Source organism: Trichechus manatus, unplaced genomic scaffold (genome assembly GCF_000243295.1).
Source record: "Trichechus manatus latirostris isolate Lorelei unplaced genomic scaffold, TriManLat1.0 scaffold00012, whole genome shotgun sequence".
Classification (NCBI taxonomy): Eukaryota; Metazoa; Chordata; class Mammalia; order Sirenia; family Trichechidae; genus Trichechus; species Trichechus manatus.
Window position 1 is genome coordinate 10,907,809 of NW_004443948.1, and position 20,103 is coordinate 10,927,911.

Below are 20,103 nucleotides of genomic sequence, written 5' to 3' on the forward strand. Positions count from 1 at the left end.
TCAATGGGGTGATAGTTGAGACACAAGTCCTACCAACTTTTAGCTATCACTAAAAGGGGAGTGTGACAGCTTCATGATATTGAGGCAGTACTCATGAGTTTGCCATGCTCTTACATGTCTTGTTGGATGTGGCAAGGATGTCAAGCCCTGACTGCTCTGTACTCAGGCCACTTCTAGTGTTATTTTTGCAGTGAGTAACCATGAGGAGTGGATAAAGTCATCCTTTGAGACAAAGAGCAGGCTTCTTGCTGTAAAATGACAGGTTCCCCAAGCTCAGTGTTCTCTCCTATAAAACAATACCCGGTCTGTGCAAGCATCCATCTGCACACATCCATGTCACCAGTGTGAAGATGGTGGTTAAGTTAACCATCACAAATATGCTGACATTCTGGCTTCTTTTGCTGTGAATAATATAATTTTCCTCCTCTAACCCTAGAGTCTCATGTCCTGTCAGCATCGATGGATGTGTGGCAAGGACGTGATAGCTTGCAAGTAGGGTAAAACATGCTTCACAGCTCGTGACTCATGGCATCATTTTTAGAATACTGATTGTAATTTTTAGTTTTGAAACTTTCAAAGAAAGTCCATGAAAAAGGACAATTCTATTTGAAATTCTGTTACATAATTGCATGAAATTAACAAAGATGACTCTAAAATATCTTTCAGTATATTTACATTAAAAATACCAGGATTTATTTAAAAAATGAAATAATAATTCATTCACAAAATACTTACTGAGCACTTACTGATATAGACATTCAAGATATAAAAGTACATATTAGAAGAGACAATCCCTGTCCTCATCAAACTTACATTCTGATGAGGGGAAATTAACAATAAACAAAATAAATAGCACATATTAAAACATGGTACACTTGAGACGATAAACTCTATGGAACAAATAAATTGAGATAAAGAAACGTGTAAATTTCATGGAGTTAAAAAAAGAAACTAGGCAATTCCTTTGGGGTAGAAAATATTTTTACACTCTTGATAATAGTGCAAAGTACAAAAGTGGAACCCCATATATAGTACTTTTATGCAAATAGCATGCATCTTCTACGTTTGTTTGTCAACCACACTCTCCCCCCACCAAGGTATTTTAGTAAGTGTTGCTATACCAATTTTTTTTTTTTACATGTTGCTTTAAAAAAATTAACATACTGCGTGCTTACAAAGATACCTCAAGTGAGGAGGGTGCAGTTGACAAACAAACATAGAAGGCACATGTTATTTGTGTAAAACTACAGTAGATACTCTGTTAAAGATGGTCATTTTTATTTTGAATGTCTATTATTTACTGAAAGTAAGAAGAGATCATTCAAACCAATATGATACATTTCTAAATATCCTCCTGTATTTTAGTGTTCTCAACAATACTATTTATTTTCTACTTCTCTATTACAAATACTGTTTTACTTGTAACTTAGCTTTAGGCTTTATCTGCTTGTCAAAATAGAATCTCTCTTCTTGTTGCTACTCCATTAGCTTCTTGTTTTCATTGCCTTTTTTCCCTGAGGTGGATCAGTATTATGTTAGACTCCACACTCTAACAACTTATCTTCTTTTTGGAACTTGTCATTAAAAGACCTTGTGAGGATACAGGATTAGCTCAAACAACAACATCCTCTGCCTCCTCCTCCTCATCATCATCAGAAAACAGTTTACCTTCTCCTGTTAGGATCTTTTGCACTGTTCAAAATATGTCACAGTTGATAGAGACCTTAACATTTATATTCATAAAAAGAATTTATTTCCATTGCTTGAACTCAAGTCACTCCAAGGATCAAAAAAAAAAAGCTGGTCTTCATATTTGAAAATGAAAAAAGTACAAAAACAAAACAAATTAAAAACAAAACAAAACAAAACCAACAACTTTCCATTTACTCATTTTCTGTGGTCTTCACGGACAAGAAACATAATCCTTTTTCCCATGAACCTAATAAACAAGCAAAAGCTTCTATTTCAGAGCTAGAATAAGTGATTTCAGTTAACTCTAGCCAGCTCAAGTAGTAACTTGAAAGTATAGAAGGCAGATGTTATTTTAGTGATAACTATGATATTTTTATGATGAATCCCAACATTTTATCTTGTAAATGATAACTTTAGTCTTAGAAATTTTAATCTTGAATATATAAGGCTTTATTTTAAAAACATAAAGCATAAAGTCAATAACAAAAGCCAAATATTTTCTATTAATTTTGTAAAAAAATTATTTGTCAAGAAAGGGGAAGGGTGTTTTAAAAAAGCAGTCTCAAGTTTTTAATATTGCAATCCTATGATTTATTTATTTTGTTTTCTGGAATAAAATGTTTTCAGATTTAATTCACAACTGGCAAATTCTAATTCTGTCATTATCTAGAGACATCTTTCAAATTGTATTGTAATGAGAATTTATCTTCTTCAGATGAAATAGTGCTAATTAAGGCAAAGGTAATTCAAAGATGAAGCTGAACTACTGGTTTTTCCTCACCCAAGATAGACAATTGATCTACCCAAAGTATGAGAATATTGTTAAAACAAATAACACTAAACATAGGAAGATGATCTTGGGACTTTTCAATCCAGTGGCATCCAACTTCTGGTGTTTTGTCATCAGAATACATAAGTTACTGAAAAATATATTAATTCTGGCTGTGATGACATGTTGTTTTTGTTAGGTGCTGTTGAGTTGTTTTTGACTCATAGCGACCCTATTTACAACAGAATGAAATGCTGCCCAGTCCTGTGCCATTCTCACAATCATTTAACAACATAAACTCTTGGTGGCAGAAAAATCTTACCCCTCGGTCTAGAAACCATTCTATTGTCTCATCAGATGAAATAATAGAAGTTAGGTCACTTATTTTAAAAAGTTCCTATAAGATTATTTTCCTACAATGGCTTGATTTGACTTCCAGAATATATATATATATATATGTTGCTATGAGTCGGAATTGACTCGACAGCAATGGGTTTTGTTTGGAAACCCTGGTGGCATAGTGGTTAAAGGTTCTGCTGCCGTTGGCAGTTCGAATCCACCAGGTACTCCTTGGAAACCGTATGGGGCAGTTCTATTCTGTCCTACAGGGTCAGTATAATAAAAATTCGAAACGGGTAAAAAATGCAGCACAATCAAATAAATATAATAATCTATATTATAGGGTTCATGGATTGAATTGTATCACCCAAAAATCTGTATCAACTAGGCTGGTCCATGATTCTCGTTATTGTGTGGTTGTCTACCATTTTGTGATCTGATGTGATTATCCTATGTGTTGTAAATCCTAACCTCTATGATATTAATGAGGCAGAATTAGAGGAAGTTATGCTAATGAGTCAGGACTCAATCTACAGGATAAGGCTGTATCTTGAGTCAACTTCTTTTGAGATACAAAAGAGAGAAGTAAGCAGAGAAGAGAGGGACCTCATGTCACCAAGAAAGAAGCTCTGGGAGCGGAGTGCATCCTTTGGACCCGGGACCCCTGTGCTGAGAAGCTCCTAGACCGGGGAAGATTGATGACAAAGACCTTCCCCCAGAACTGAAAGAGAAAGCCTTTCCTGAGAGCTGGCACCCTGAATTCAGACCTCTAACTTCCTGGACTGTGAGAGAGTAAATTGCTGTTTGTTAAAGCCACTCGCTTGTGGTATTTCTATTATAGTAGCACTAGATAACTAAGACATGGGGTAAGGAGAATAGACAGGAAGTCAGAAGAGTTGGGCTCTGGTTTGTTCTGACTCCATCACTAAATAGCTTGAAAGTTTTAGGAAATATCCATACATATAATAAAATATTTTAGATATAAAATTCTTATAATTTTATAATTGCATAAGTATTCCCATTTTGTCTTGTTAGTATGAAGATGTGTTGATTCTTTCAAAGGTACATATTGGGATGTTGATTTGCAAAAACTTGAGAAAACTTATTGATAAGTAGAGATTAATACCAGGAATGCGAATTTAAAAGCTCCTTATTAAAGCAACATTTGGTAATGGACACTTTCATATCTATTTTCTGATATTTGATTTTCATTCTTCTTATTTCTGTCAGCCTTCACTAATGTAATAAACATTCAGTGATTTAGAATAGAACCATATCCACATATATATTTGTACATTGTTGTTGTCGTTAGGTGGCTTCAAGTCTGTTCCAACTCATAGCGACCGTATGTACAACAGAACAAAGTACTACCCGGTCCTGTGCCATCTTCACAATCATTGTTATACTTGAGTCCATTGTTGCAGCCACTGTGTCAGTCCGTCTCATGGAAGGTCTTCCTGTTTTTTGCTGACTCTCTACTTGAACCAAGCATGACATATATGTATATAGGGAGCCCTGGTGATACAGTGGTTAAGAGTTCAGCTGTTAACCAAAATGTCTCTGGTTAGAATCCACCAGCCACTCCTTGGAAACAGTATGGGGCAATTCTACTCTGTCATATAGGGTCACTATGAATCTAAATTGACTCAACAGCAATGGTTTTTTTTTTGTTTGTTTTATGTGTATATATATGTATATCATGTAATCAAGTTGATAATGATCTTAACTCCTTATTCAGGCAATGTCACACACAGTTTTGTCTTCAGTGTCTAGTTCTAAGTGCATGGCACAAATCTTCTAAATCCACTTAATTTGATTTTCTGAAAAAACACTATGTTTAATATGATAGGTCTGAGTAATGACCCAGGGATTCTTGATATTCTTGATATATGTTTGCACGTGTGCCGTGTAGGTCTTCTTAAGCAGAGAATGGATACAGCGTCACAGGGATGGGGATACTGTTAGATTAAAATTACAATAGTAATGCTTCATGCTTGTGTATTAAAATAGATCCAAACAATAAAGAAATATACAGATTCACCTCTACTCGCTTTCCCAGAGGGAACCACATTTCATAAGAGACTTGTGCTTTCCCATGTCCTATTTATAGGTACCATATTCTTACCGTAAATTTTCTTGTTCACTAACATTTTATCAGTGCCTATTTCCCCATACCTTGACCCACATTTAAAACTTTTCAAATATATTGGGCAAAACAAAACCCTTATTGTTGTTCTCATTTGCTTTATGAGGTTTACAAATAGCTTTGAATATAATTGTGGAGAACTTTATCTAATTTGTCCTTATATAATCTTTTAGATTTTTGGCTATTGGATTATATATTCTAGATAGCAATCTTCTGCTGAGTAGGCGAGCAATTTTTTCTTTCAGCCTGTCAGATATATTTTAAAAATTTTTATTTATATCAAAATTTAAAATCCATTCTTGTTATTTATATCAAAGCATAATAAAAATAAAAAATAAATTAGCCAATAAATCCCTATTGTAAATCCTAATTCTTCTTTAAACATTTTCTTTGTAAAACAAATCTTTGTAACTATATTTTCAGTTTATCTATTGACTCTGCTGAGCAGGATGAGAGGTAGTAGGTCACTTAAACACGGTCTTTCACTTCCTCCTTCTCTTACTAATGCTGAATTGTTATATCAATACTTTGATTGTTTAATGAGTGTTTTTCTTACTATAAATAATATCAGTGTCTTGATTCCATCTGTGTATGATGAAGTTATTAGCAGTCTCATTATTCATTCAACCTTTTCCTTGGCTCTCGCATTGATCATCCTCTGTCAGTAATGTTTTTATGTTCACATTCTCAAGGTTGTTGGTATGTCCATTATGTTCCAGAATCATAACTGAGCCTTCTGCACTTTGTTTATAATTTGATTCTAAGGGTTAAAACATTAATTCATTGTATTTCATTATAACATCCGTGTAAAATTGTTTATTGGTGGACCATGTTGTATATTAGGCACAATTGGCTTCTCTATGTCACTCAAAAGCAAATGAATAGTATCAGGGTCAAATGGATTTTCTTACTGTATCAGTTGCTGGAGATTATATTGCATTTTAGTTTGCTTCAAAATTGGTATGGTTTTATTTATGTTTTATTGTCACTGAGATTTTAGTTACCTCTTTTTTTCTAATAATTGAAGCAATAATTTATTTTTATCTTCTTTTTAATTTTACTATGTTTGTTAATCATTTACCTACTTCCCTGAGCACCTCCTTTGTCCACAACACTTTATCTATAGGCATACTTCATAACTATCAACCAGCGATTTTGTTTACTGCTTCCTGGTTTTCTCCTGTTTCTTTATCATTTCTTTTTCTTGTTTATATATGGTATATTTGTTTTAATTGTACTTCAGGTGAAGGTTTACAGAACAAATAGTTTCTTATGAAACAATAGTACACATATTGTTTTATGACATTGGTTAACAACCCTACAACATGTCAACCCTCTCCCTTCTCGACCTTTTTTTTTTTTTTGGTGAAAATATACATAGCCAAAGATACACCATTTCAAAAATTTCTGCATGCACAGTTCAGTGACATTGACTACGCTCTTCCAGTTGTGCTGCTATTCTCACTTTAGATGAAGGTTTGCAGAACAAAATAGTTTCTCATTAAACAGTATACATGTTGCCCTATGACAATGGTTAACAACACCACTGCACGTCAACACTGTCATTACTCAAACTTGGGTTCCCTATCACTAGATTTCCTGTCCCCTTCTGCCTTTTAGCCCTTGTCCCTGGACTGCTGTGCCTCATTAGTCCCGTTTTGTTTCATGGGGCTATCCAATCTTCGGCTGAACGGTGAACCTCAGAAGTGACTTCACCACTGAGCCAAAAGGGTTTCTGGGGGCCATACTCTCGGGGTTTCTCCAGTCTCTTTTAGGCAAGTAAAACTGGTCTTTTTATGGTGTGTTAGAATTTTGTTCTACATTCTTCTCCAGCTCTGTCCAGAACCCTCTGTTGTGATGCCAGTCAGAGCAGTCAATGGTGGTAGCTGGGCACCATCTAGCTGTACTGGACTCAGTCTGGTGGAAGCCTTGGTAGCTGTGGTCTATTAGTCCTTTGGACTAATCTTTTCCTTGTATCCTGTTCTCTTCATTATCCCTTGCTCCCAAAGGGGGGAGACCAGTGGAGTATCTTAGATGGCTGCTCACAGGCTTTTAAGATCCCAGACGCTACTCACCAAGGTAGAATGTAGAACATTGTCGTTATTAACTGTATTATGCCAATTGAGCTAGATGTTCCCCGAGACCATGGTCCCCACAGCCCTCTGCCCAGCAATTCAGTTCCTCCGGGAGTTCGGATGTGTCTATGGAGCTTCCATGACCTTTCCTTGTACAAGTTGTGCTGGTTTCCCCGGTATTGTGCGCTGTCTCACCCTTCACCAAAGATACCACTTATCTGTTGCCTATTTAGTATTTTCCCCCCACCCTTTCCATCCCTGGTAACCAACAAAGATTGTTACTTTTTGTGTCTAAACTTTTTCATGGGTTTTTACAATAGAGGTCTCATACAATATTTGTCCCTTTGTGATTGACTTATTTTACTCAGCATAATGTTCTCTAGTTTCATCCACGTTATGAGATGCTTCACAGATTCATCATTGGTCTTTCTCGTTGCATAGTACTCCATTGTGTGTCTGTACCATAGTTTGTTTATCCATTCATCTGTTGATGGGCATCTAGGTTGTTTCCATCATTTTGCTATTGTGAACAATGCTGCCATGAACATAAGTGTGCATATGTCTATTCGAGTGACGACTCTTATTTCTCTAGGATGTATTCCTAGGAGTGGGATTGCTGGATCTTATGGTATTTCTATATCTTTTTCTTGTTTTTAATCTTTATTTTTCTGAAATATATCTTCAGATATCTTTCATAGATTATGTGAACAAAAAAAAAAAATCTTTCTGAATTCCTGCATCTCTGAAAAAATTTCTTCTAAATACAAACTTTCTGGAGAGATAACCATTTTGCCTTATCCCTTTGAAGATATGCACTCTCTTGTATCCAGTGTTACTAACAGGAAATTTGGTAAAAGTACAGTTATTTATCCTTCGACGTTAATGTGCTTTTTTTTTTTACTTTCTCTTTTGTAAGCATTTAGGTTCCATTTGCCTTTGGAATTCTTGTATTTCACAAAGAGAAATTTACATATGATTTATTTTAATTTATCGTGCTTGTCATTTGGTAAGCAATTTCAGTTTGAAGTAACATGTTTTACTTAATCTAGAGGAAGATTTTTCTTAAAATACTTCAAATAATTTTCTCCTCTCTATTCTATCATGTCTCCCTTTCTGGAACCAATTTTGCATGTATATAACTGTTTCTTGAATGTTACCATTAGCATTTATTTCAGTTTCCATCTATTTCTACTTGTGTTCTAAAATTTGGGGGTATTCATAGACTTGATCTTTATGCCAAAAATTCTCTTTTCTATTTAGTCCATCGTGCTAGTCAATCATCTATTGAGAATTTTACTCTTTTAGTCAAAATTTATTATCTCAAATATATTGGTTAGAGTAGACTAGTTGCTGTAACCGTCAAGTACCATGTCTCAGAAAATTAACACAGTAAATGTTTATTTCTGGCTCATATCACTGTCCACTGCAAATGGACAAATCTTTTGAAGGTTCTCTGTTTAACAAGGACATAAGCTCTCTCTATTATGTGGCTTAGCCAATCTTTAGAGCCCTGGAGGCCTCCACTGGGCCCTCTGCATTGGGTTGCAACAACAGAAGAGAAAGAACATGGAGAATCTCAAAATAGGTTTTAGAGACCATCTAGAAGTGTTGAAGTTACTAGCAAGAAATTAAATTTCTGATTAGGTAAAGCCTTTTATACCATATTTGAGATTTTCTTGAAGGCAAGGAGACTTTGAAGTGTGTTAAGATTTTTCAGCAGCCCCGTCAGTTGTGTGATTTAGATACATCACTCTGGTTGCTGTGTAAATTCTTGCTTGAGCAGGAGCAAAGAGATGTGTTTGGAAAGTGTTGTCATAAACCTTGTGATATATCATGGTCTTTTGGACCATTAGCATGGGCATGAGTAAGATGAGAAGTGAGAAGAAGGTATTAAGGAAACAACAGGGCCTAGTTATGATTAGGGGTTAGTGTTGAGGGAAAACGAGAAGTTAAATAATACAAGCAAGTTTCTAATCTTCCCAGTGTGATGGACTATGCCAGTATTTACTGAGATAAGGAACTTTGCAGAAGAAGCATATATGAGGAATAATCTATTTTGAGGATAAGTAGAGATGCTCAATATATCTTTGGCTTTGTCATTTTATAACTCAAGGGAGATATAAGGGCAGAAACATGCTTGGGAGGCTTTTAGTTATCAGGTGCTGCTGTAACAGAAATACCACAAGTGGGTTGCTTTAACAAACAGAAATTTATTTTCTCACTGTTTAGGAGGCTAGAAGTCCGAATTCAGAGTGCCAACTCTAGGGAAAGGCTTTCCTTCTCTGTTAGCACCAGGAGAAGGTCCTTGTTCTTTGGTTCTTTGGTGATTTTCATGTGGCTTGGTATCTATCTTCCCCATCTCTGCTTGTTTAATCTGCCCCTTTTATATTTCAAAAGAGAGTGACTCAAAACATACCCTACACTAATACTACCTCATTAACATAACAAAGAAATCTCATTCCGAATGGGATTATAACCACAGGTACTAAAAAAAAAAAAAAAAAAAATTGCCGTCCAGTCGATTCTGATCATAGTGACACTATAGGAGAGAGTAGAACTGCCCTATAAGGGTTCCAACGAGTGACTGGTAGATTCGAACTGCTGACTTTTTGGTTAGTAGCCAAGCTCTTAACCACTGGTTAGGAATTACAACACATATTGTGGGGGGATATAATTCAGTCCGTAAGGGAAGGTATCACTGTTTTGGTCTTGTTAATAATAAAAGAATAGATGGAAGTCAAAGGGAGCATTCATTTCCATTATACTCACAACACTTAGGAAATTGTAGATAACAAATGTTTTTCGTTTCATAAATGAATATGTTAATAATATGAGATAAGAGGAATGATGTTTCACAACATGTGTACTACTGTTTCATGAGAAACTATTTGTTCTGTAAACCTTCACCTGAAGTACAATAAAATATAAAAAAAAAGAAAATAAAAAAAAAAAGAGGAATGATGTTTCAGATGAGAGAACTTGAACATTTTGTAATACTTGTGATAAGCTAGTAAAAAATAAATGTTATTAAAGTAAACTACATGCTAATTGGTAAGGTTAATTACATAACATGATGAGGACAGATAGAATCCAAACCACAAGTAATTAGTCGTTGGCATTCTTCCATGGTGATGAGAGAAGACATGTATGCATAAAGGCCTGTAAGATTTTGAGAATTAGTACCATTATATCTCATGGCTGATGTTTTCTCTGTAAAGTTGAAGGAGGAGTAATAGGGTAAGACATTTGACAAGGGTGAGATTTTAAAATGGCTGCTATGGAGATGAACGAGGAGACATCATTAAGGTGGATATGTAGGGTAGTCAATATTTATTTGTGAAAAGTGAAAAATAGTATTATAAGAATCATGCTGTGATAAAAAAGGGGAATAGATCACCCTAATCAGTAAATTGGAAAAGATTTCCCACTAGGTATAGTATTTGTGAGAGGCCTTAGGGATGACAAGACTTCAGTAGGTAGAAGGTGAGAGAGATACAGAATGAGCAAAGACATGCAAACATAGACATGTAAGCATATTATTAAAATGGCTCACAGATCTATGTATTGTTAATGTAGGGGATGGAAGAGGAAGAAAAGCCGAACAGTTATTTTGGAACTAAACATTCAAAATATTGGACGTGCTGAAGAATTTATATTTTATTCTGTGACAAGATGGTGTCCATGCTTCTATTCCAAGAGAAAAATAATTTTATCTCACTGGATTTGTGGGGAAGAAAGAATGAGACACACATTTAAAGATGTATTAGAAATTATTCTGGTACTTTCCCTTAAAAAAAGACAGATTTTGCTTGGGTTTGTTCATGCATCCTCATACAAATTCCTACTAATATTAACATAATTATGATTACTGGGAAGAAGGGAGAAGAAAAACAAAAACACCACCAATATATTTCCAGAATCTTGGAGGAGTTTCCACGAACTGAATGCTAATTGTGATGGATTAAGGAAAGAAACACCATCAACAGATCACGCATTTACAATTGCCCTGAGCAGAACATACCTGCTCATATACCTAAAAAATAGCAGAAACCAAGACCTGACTGAGACTGTCTCCTTTATGGATGTGGCTTCTTTTAAGCAATCAGATTTCTAGTACATCTTTTCTTTCCCTTACAGTATCTTTCTTTCTATATCCATTCATGAATAGCAAATCCCAGTAAAGAATCTAACTGGAAGTAAGAAGGGGCTTATAAAGACAGTTATAAGTTACATCTTTAAGAATATAGAGTCTACATTAAAAAAAAATTTTTTTCTTATATTTTTGATGAAAGTTTACACAGGAAATCAGGTTCTCATTTAACAATTTATACACACATTGTTCAGTAACTTGTTACATTTTTGACAATATGTCAGTATTCTCATTTCCATTCTGGTTGTTCTGTTTCCCTTAATCTAGCTTCCCTGCCCCCACTTACCTTCTCTTCTTCGATCTAGGAAAAATGTTTACTGTTTGGTTTCATTTAGATGATTATAAGAGTACTCATGAGTGATATTATTTATTTTATGGGGCAATCTGTCATTTGACTGAAAGGTGTAGAGTCTATATTTTCAAGATTGTAGACAATATAACAGGAAAAACATTGAAAACAGTAAATATTAGAGATACAGAATTTCGTAGCTTTTCATTCATGTAGTAAGTGTAGAACAAGTAAGTTCCCACTTTAGTCCAGAAAAGTCAAATTAGATGAATTCCTAAAGGAAAATGGGAGTTAGAATGGGAGCTGAGTATAGCTAGCTGTAGAGTCAAGGTATGTAGTTGACCTCTGAATGAAAAGTTAACTGAAGTAAGTTCCATATGTACAGTGAATCCCAAAAAAATATTTATGACTTGAATATCTCTTCACATTTGATACCAAATAAAATGGGAGATGAATGGGTCCTCAGAAAGTACACCTCAAAAGAGGAAAAAAGAATAAAATTTTCACAATTCAGAAGAAAAATATAACTTTGGAATTATTGATAATAGGAAACTGAATACAGTTTTAGAAAATGAATTGACATTAAGATATTGCCTCTAAGAAAAAGAATGATAAATCCATAAAGAATTAGCAAGACACCATGAGAAACAAAGTAAAATAAAACAGAAGCAGGGATACATAAAAAATACAATGATGAATTTTAAGGGGAAAATTGCAATAGCAGATTAAAATCTACTTTGGAGTAAAAAAAAGCCTTATAGAATGCAGTGGGGGCAGGGGGGAGAGCTGAATTGGATGAGACAGAAAATTATCAGGAAATGAACATCTTCCCTAAGGAAATGCTATTTTATGTATATAAATCTGGGGCTGTATCTGATTATATTTTCCTAAACTGAAAAATAATACTTTTAGGAAGACTTCAGACAGTGAAAGACTCTAGGTCTCAGAACCTTGTTATCTAGGAATAGTAATCAAAAAAAATAGGTAATGAAGTTACTCATGTGTAATATTCAAGTAAATGAGTTATTTTTTGGGGTGAGGTGAGAATGGTTTGTGATGCACTTCCTGGGCCATGGGACCAATATGTCCCACAAGTGTCTCATGGAACATAGTACCAACATGGCCCACTCTAAATCAAACTGATAACAGTTATGTGCAGCAAGGGAATGTTTATTTAGTATTTGGTGTGTATTTTTGTGTATTACTGGAAAGTTGAGTAGGATATTTTATGACTTAGTGTAACCAGGAAATGTGATGTGCCATGAGACTCATATGTTCCACATGTGTGATGTGCTTCATGGAACATGGGACTGATATTTCCTGCTTACATTGGCACCCCAGTTTTTTAAATAATAATTAAAAAAACACCAACAATGATTCAGCATCCATCACATTAGTGAAAAAACATGATCACCAAAAAATTCCAAAAAAAAATTATCCATGAAAGAGTTGAGTTGAAAAAGACCAAAATATACTTTATTCCAGTGTTTTTGTATTGTATTGTTGGATGAAGTTCAGGAGGTGGCAATGAATGGGAAGGATGAACTGAACTAGAATATGATTATTGTTTGGGATGCCAAGAAAATTCCCAGAGAGATCTGTGGGGTGCATAAGTTTCCAAAAATGTCAAACGACAGGAACATTTGGCTCAGTGCTATAGGGTACAATTCCAAAATTAAATAGCTAACACTTCTCTTGATTTCTCTGTTGCCTACTCAGCAGTGCACTTTCTACACATACTGGAACTAATAGAAGAGGAGGCTGAGTTTTACCTTGCAGATGTTTTTGTTCAGATTACTTTAAACTATAAAAAAATTGTAAAACACGATTTAAAAACACGTTACAAAAGCTCTGAGATTTACTCTTTGCTACTTTATTTTATTTCAGTTTAACCACAGTCTTAGGGTTCTCTAGAGAAATAGAACCAGTGATACATATACATACATATATATATATATATATATATATATATAAATATATATAATTGTTATTATTTTTAGTTGCCATCCAATCATTTCTGACTCATAGTGACCTTATGTATAATAGCATGAAACATTGGCCGGTCCTGTGTTTTCTTCACAATCTTTGGTATGTTTGAGCCCATTGTTGCAGCCACCGTGTCAGTCCATCTCACAGAGTGTTTCGCTTGTTTTTGCCGACCCTCTACTTTACCAACCATGAGGTCCTTTTCTAGAGATTGGTCTTTCCTGATGACTTGTCCAAAGTCAGCAAGAAGAAGTCTCTTCATCTTCATTTCTAAGGAGCATTCTGGCTATGCTTCCTCCAAGTTTGATTCATTGGTTTGTCTGGCAGTCCATGGTGTATTCAATATTCTTTGCCAACACCACAATTCAAATGTATCAATTCTTTGTCAATCTTTCTTTTTCATTGTTCAACTTTCACATGCATATGAGATGATTAAAAAGACCGTGGCTTGGGTCAGGCATACTTTAGTCCTCAAAGTGACATGTTTGCTTTTTAACACGTTAAAGAGATCTTTTGCAGCGGATTTGCCCAGTGCAATACATCATTTGATTTCTTGACTGCTCCTTTCATGGGCATGATTATTGATCCAAGTAGAATAAAATAAAACAAAAAGAAAATAAATAACATTGAAAACATTGTTAATAATCAACAGAGCCAAAACAGGATTTTGTATCCTATATCAAAAAGTAAGACACCTAAAGGCCTTGGTAGCCTTTTTTTCTTTCTTTCTTTCTTTTTTTTAGTGCAATAGAAATAATTATTTAACATTCAGAAAGAGTGAGGTCAAAAATTGTCTTTGTTAAAACTATTTTCTGGAGTTTATTGCCTTCATCTCTGTAAACAGTAGTTTGTGTTTTCTCTGGGATCCCATTCACCTTTCCATTCTATTGTTGTAAGATCATACAGTTTTACTTATTAATGAGGAGCTTGTGATTTTGTGTGCTGAGACAGTTCAAGCTAATGAATTCTTAAGAAGCAAAGACCCTGTTTTCACACAAATAAGCCAAGTAATGAACTGTTAAGGAGAGAAATGAAGAAAATTACTGCAATATTAATTTGCCATCTGTATAAGTTCTTCTTTTCATTTTTGACTCTTTCTCTAAGCATGAAAATAAAATTTGAAGGAATGAGCAAACTAACAGTCATCACCCTAACTGACTGACAAATCACTTTTGTACCCAAATATGAGTTTCTATGTTTATGAATATATTTGAAAAGACTGAGATAATAAGACAAATATCTAAAAAAAAAATTCACAGCTATATGAGATCAAACAGTCAATAGTTACCTTAAAGCAGAGATGAGAAGGTAAGTGGGGCAGAGAAGCTAGACTAATGGAAATGCAATAACCAGAATTGAAATAATGATAATTTTGACACATTTGTGAAAAATGTAACCAATGTCACTGAAAAATATGCATAGTTGTTGTTGTTGTTAGGTACCAATGATTCAATTCTGACTCATAGCGACCCTACGTAGAATAGAACGAAACACAGCCCAGTCCTGCACCACCCTCACAATCATTGCTATGCTTGAGCCCATTGTTGCAGCCACTGTGTCAATCTATCTAATTGAGGGGCTTCCTCTTTTTCACTGAACCTAATTTGCTGTATAAACTTTCACCCAAAACACAATAAAATAATAATTTAGGTGATACTTATTCTGAAATCTTAACAACTAACAATAACTAAATTCGTTTTTTGTTTAGAAGATATTGGTGAAGTACAAACCCTGAGGACAATTCAAATTTTCATTTTATAGAAGTGATTTTTAAATTAAAATGAATTAGTTCTTCTTAGGGATAAGTATATAAATATGACTTTTATAAACATCTTTTTTATTTTTCAGTTCAGGTAATGTTTGAACATCAATACTTATAATCATTAAATAACCAAGTCTAGAATACTAAGACCAACACATAATCCTAACCATAACCTAAACTTTCGGCTGCTAACCTCAAGGTTGCCGATTTGAATCCAGCAGTGGCTTTGAGGGAGAAAAGACCTTTTGGTCTGGTCCAGTAAAGATTTCAGCCTTGGAAATCCTATGAAGTAGTTCTACCCTGTAATATAGAGTTACTATTAGTCAGAATTGACTTTGTGGCACACAACAAGACAATGTACCATTGCATTTAATTTAAAAAAACGAAAGTTGTACTATACTTATAGAATATAATATATTATGCATTCCTTAATAATTATTTTGAGTTTTCCTTAATAACCAATAAGTTAATAATAAAATCATTAATAAACATCTTTTTCCTGTATATTCGTTTGGATTATTCCTTTATGGTATAGATACTTTGGCTCTGAATTACCTCAATAACACTTCATTTAAGGTAAGAGCTCTTCTACATAATTCATAATATTTAGGAATGTTGTGAGGGTATAGTTATTCTCATTGTTCTATTTTAATGTTTCTGTTTCATTAACTTATTCAGAGATATTGTCAAAATGAGGTACAAATCAAGAGAGCCAATTTCACAGGAGACTGATTAATAAAGATGAATGTCTGCTTATTAATCTGCAATGAATAATATAGTCCTGTTAACTTTAGTGGATCGTAAGAAACTCTATCCTGGTAGGGTCGAGTATGTCAACTCAGGAAAACAAATGATAGGTCAGATTATTACCTGGTGAGCATTGAATTGGAGCAAAAGTAGTTTGATGTTCTTTAAGAAATATTTCTATCTTGCTATCGCAACAATATGAATAGTCCTTCTCCCTCCTAGAGAATGTAATATCTGGATACCTGGGACAAATCAAACAGAATCAGATGATTTCTCTTGAGTGATGTTAGGAAAGCCCAGAAAAATTCCCTTTGCATCCCTCTGTTTTCAATACTCTGTTTACTCAACAAAAGCATCTGCTATTAAAAAAAAAAAAAAAATCTATTGGAATTTACAACGATTTAAATTACATCTAATTTTATTTAGTTCATAGAGTCATGTCTGTTTGAAGGTATTCTTGGGATAGACCTTAGAAAACATGGTGATTTGTAGGAAATGCTTTCATTTTCTAAGCTTTGGTTGTATATGTTATGTCTTTTTGTATATTTCCTAGGAAATTTTCTACAGGTGACTAATGGTACATTTTCTTTCACTTTTATATCCATTTTAGAAGTTATTATTTTCTGATTTTATCCCTAAAATCTGGAGCATTCTTCTTTTGGGCTTTGTTGCCATTTGTCAATAAATATAAATCTTATCCCAGTCCTTGGTGATCTCTCTTGCCTCAAATGTGCACTTATGGTTTCTATCACTCATTGGACCCTGGCTTACATCATTAGTCATTTTTGAAGTTTGCTTTCTTTGAATCACCAGGGGATTTTAAACTCTTTGATATCAGGGTTCATGCTGACAATGAATTCAGAGGAGGGAGAATGTCATGGATAAGGAAAATAAAGAAAGATTTCACAGGTAAGTCTGTACTTAAACTGGATCCTGGGAGATTTATCTAGGCAGAGAGAAGCAAAGAAGTTAACCTGGATATTGGAACTGATGTAAAAAAGGTACAGAAATGGCGATAAGGAATCTAGGGAAATCACTGCTGTTTAAACAGTTTATGAGCAGATGTAGGTTTAAACAAGAATGATGGTATTGGTAATGAAAAGGAAAAGACAAATGCAAAAATTAATTTAGAGGGAGAATCTTGAAAAGAAATTCTTAAATATGAGGAGGGAGGGTTGACCCATGTTCCAGTTCAACTTAAAGCTTCTATATCCCAAAGTTTTGCTGATTCTTTGAATATCAAACATATTGTCAAAATGAAGTATGAAATAAGCGAGCCAAATTCAAAGCAGACTGATTAATAAAACGAATCACCTGCATATTAATCTGGATTGAGCAATAAAGCCCTAGTAACCACAAAGGATTCTAAGAAACTATGTCCTGATGGGATTGTGTATGTCTATTCAGGGAAATAAATGATAGAATGTGAATATTAACTTTAACATTAATTGTGACTATTACGTTTTCCTTGATCTTATATCTGAAGATATATTTTAGTGTTTGGAGCGGCTGGTGGATTCTTTCGATTAGCAGCCGAGCTCTTAATCATTGTCCTACCAGGGACCCATATACACCTATTCTTCACTTATTGACTATTTTGTTATCCAATATTTTGAATTTATGACAATAGCAAAAAACTACTCTCTAACTATTTTGTACATTAATGACGTACATCTGACAATGAACACTGATGTGCGAAGCAAGAGTAATGCTGGCTGTGATGGTTAAAGTTATGTGTCAACTTGGCTGGACCATGATTCTCAGTGGTTTGGCAGTTATGTAATGATGTAATTTGACAGTTATGTAACGATGTAGTCATCCCCCATTTTGTGATCTGATGTAGTTAGCCTCCATTTTCACATAACAACCTGGTCTTTGGAATTTAACCATGTTGATAAGTGAGGAGTGAGTGTATATATATATATATATATAAAATCCTCACAATGGGTCCAATAAGCAACATCATAATAAATAAATGAAGAAAAGATTGAAGTTCTCAAGGATTTCATTTTACTTGGATCCACAATCAACACTTATGGAAGCAGCAGTCAAGAAATCAAAGGACCCATTGCCTTGGGCAAACGTACTGCAAAAGACTTCTCTAAAGAGTTTAAAAACAAAGATTTCACTTTAAGGACTAATGTGAGCCTGACCTAAGCCATGATGTTTTCAATCGCCTCATAAGCAAGCGAAAACTAGACCATGAGTAAGGAAGACTAAGGAAGAATTGATCCCTTTGAATTATGGTGTTGGCGAAGAATACTGAATATACCATGGACTGCTAAAATTTGAACAATTCTATCCTGCAAGTAGTACAGCCAGAATGCTCCTTAGAAGTGAGGATGATGAGACTACATCTTACATACTTTGGAAGTGTGATTAGGAGGGACCAGTCCCTGGAGAAGGACCTCATGCTTGGTTAAGTAGAGGGTCAGCAAAAAAGAGGAAGACCCTCAATGAGATGGATTGACACAGTCACTGCAACAATGGGCTTAAGCATAACAAGGATCATGAGGATGGCACGGGACTGGGCAGTGTTTCATTCTGTTGTACATAGGGTCGCTATGAGCATACATATATATATATACTCATATATATATTTTTTCCTTAATAATCTTATGTAATGTTGCTCTGTCCAACTCATATGAAGACTATTAAAGTATTAAATCACATTACTCAAGTAATTATATACCCTAATATGTAGAATACAGCTACTCAGGTAATATTGAGTAGCTGTATTCTAGTATTAGGGCATATAATTTTGAACTAAAATTTCATGCAATACCTACTAAAAGTTCAGCTAGAAAGTAAACTAGTGGCTGTTATTAGTCATACCAGGACCCCTGATCCATATGGATCTTGGATAAATATAAATTAAGAAAAATATATTTTCCCATCAAAGGTTTAAGAAATTTTATTAACAATTGCTTTTCAAAAGCTTCTCAGTTTAATGCCTTAGATTTTCCTGAAAAAAAAATTTAATGTTCTGAGCAGCACCATGGCGGTCAGCAAGAACAAACGCCTTACAAAAGGTGGCAAAAAAGGAGCCAAGAAGAAAGTGGTTGATCCATTTTCTAAGAAAGATTGGTATGATGTAAAAGCACCAGCTATGTTCAATATAAGAAATACTGGGAAAACACTAGCCACAAGGACTAAAGGAACAAAAATTGCATCTGATGGCCTCAAGGGTCGTGTTTTTGAAGTGAGCCTTGCTTATCTGCAGAACGATGAAGTGGCATTTAGAAAATTCAAGCTAGTTAGTTACTGAGGATGTTCAGAGCAAAAACTGCCTGACCAACTTCCATGGCATGGATCTTACCTGTGACAAAATGTCCTCCATGGTCAAAAAGTGGCAGACCATGACTGAAGCTCATGTTGATGTCAAGACTATTGATGGTCATTTGCTTCATCTGTTCTGTGTTTTTTTTACTAAAAAACACAACAGTTAGATTCGGAAGATGTCTTATGCTCAGCATCAACAGGTCCACCAAATCCAGAAGAAAATGATAGAAATCATGACCCAAGAGGTGCAGAAAAATGACTTGAAAGAAGTGATCAATAAATTGATTCCAGATAGCTTTGGGAAGGACATAGAAAAGACTTGCCAATCTATTTATCCTCTCCATGATGCATTTGTTAGAAAAGTAAAAATTCTGAAGAAGCCCAAGTTCGAATTGAGAAAAATCATGGAGCTTCATGTTGAAGGTAGTAGTTCTGGAAAAGCTATCAGAGATGACAGGTGCTAAAGTTGGACGAGCTGATGGCTATGAGCCACCTGTTCAAGAATCTGTTTAAAAATTCAGATTTTTAATGATGACAAATAAAATATCTTATTTCTGAAAAAAAAATTAACCAAGATATATGGTATCTAAGACAACACTACATTCAGTACACAAACCATTACTTAATCATCTCCATTTTTAATCTCTTTCACAACAACATGATTACTCACATTAGTATGGTTAGGATAGGATAACAGAAAATAAGTTGTGAAGAGTGTGTATATGTTGGTAGAAATAATCTTATTTGAAAAGAATATCACCACTGGTTTCTGATTGTCTAGCCTTCTCTACCTTAATGGAATTAAGGTTGCCATTTTGCTTTTACTGACCTCATTGTACCTACCAGAAAATTTAAAAGGTTTAAGC

The 20,103-nt window shown here is 34.5% G+C and overlaps 1 pseudogene; it reads left to right on the forward strand.

The window, feature by feature from the left end:
• The first annotated feature begins 18,953 nt into the window (after nucleotides 1-18,953).
• LOC101353467 (40S ribosomal protein S3a pseudogene) lies at nucleotides 18,954-19,750 on the forward strand (annotated as a pseudogene).
• The last annotated feature ends 353 nt before the right edge of the window (nucleotides 19,751-20,103 follow it).